The sequence below is a fragment of the Perognathus longimembris genome, chromosome 21 (genome assembly GCF_023159225.1).
Source record: "Perognathus longimembris pacificus isolate PPM17 chromosome 21, ASM2315922v1, whole genome shotgun sequence".
In the NCBI taxonomy this organism is placed as follows: domain Eukaryota; kingdom Metazoa; phylum Chordata; class Mammalia; order Rodentia; family Heteromyidae; genus Perognathus; species Perognathus longimembris.
The window spans coordinates 30,369,295-30,370,715 of NC_063181.1; positions in this window are offsets into that span (position 1 = coordinate 30,369,295).

The window sequence follows — 1,421 nt, forward strand, 5'->3', positions numbered from 1 at the left end:
ATACCCCCCTCCTGCCACCCCCTTTCCCTTTCCCCCCATGAGGTGTTCAGTTCACTTACACCAAACAGTTTTGCAAGTATTGCTTTTGTAGTTGTTTGTCTTTTTTTACCCTGTGACTCTCAATTTTGGTATTCCCTTTCAATTTCCTAGTTCTAATACCAGTATACATGGTTTCCAATATACTCAGATAAGATTACAGATATAGTGTAGGTACAACCACAGGAAGGTGATACAAGAACATCATCAATAATAGAAGCTACAGATACACATGGGACATTGAAAGTAGTTACAACTGTGATATAACAATTGTTTCCATAACATGGAGTTCATTTCACTTAGCATCATCTTATGTGTTCATAAGGGTATAGCTATTGGGCTCTTGTGATCCTCTGCTATGACTTGCCTAAACCTGTACTAATTATTCCCACTAAGGGAGACCATAGAGTCCATGTTTCTTTGGGTCTGGCTCACTTCACTTAGTATAATTTTTTTCCAAGTCCTTCCATTTCCTTACAAATGGGGCAATGTCATTCTTTCTGATAGAGGCATAAAATTCCATTATGTATATGTACCACATTTTCCTAATCCATCGTCTACTGAGGGGCATCTGGGTTGGTTCCAGATTCTAGCTATGACAAATTGTGCTGCGATGAACATTGTTGTGCTGGTAGGGAGCTAAAACAATAGTTTGGAAGAAAGATAGCCTCTTTAACAAATGGTGCTGGCAAAACTGGCTCAACACATGCAACAAACAAAAACTAGATCCTTATATATCACCCTGTGCCAAAATCAATTCAAAATGGATTAAAGACCTCAAAATCAAAACAGACACCCTGAAAACACTAAAGGAAGGAGTAGGAGAAACACTTGGGCTCCTTGGTGCAGGACAGAACTTCCTTAACAATGACCCAGAAAGGCTACAAATCAAAGAAAGGTTGAAAAATGGGACTGCATCAAATTTCAGAGCTTCTGCACGGCAAAGGACATAGCTCGCAAGATAACCAGAAAGCCCACAGACTGGGAGAAGATCTTTACTGGCCATTCAACGGACAAAGGCCTCATCTCTAAAATATATGCAGAACTAAAAAAAATTACCTTCCTCCAAAACAAAACCGCAAAGAACCAATAGCCCCCTCAGCAAGTGGGCTAAAGACTTACAAAGAGACTTCTCTGATGAGGAAATGAGAATGGCCAAGAGAAATATGAAAAAATGCTCTACATCACTGGCCATAAAAGCAATGCAAATCATTGAGATCCCATCTCACCCCAGTAAGAATGTCCTATATCAAGAAAACTAACAATAACAAATGTTGGAGGGGATGTGGCCAAAAGGGAACCCTACTTCATTGTTGGTGGGAATGTAAACTGGTTCAGCCACTCTGGCAAGCAGTATGGAGATTCCTCAGAAGGCTCAATATAGA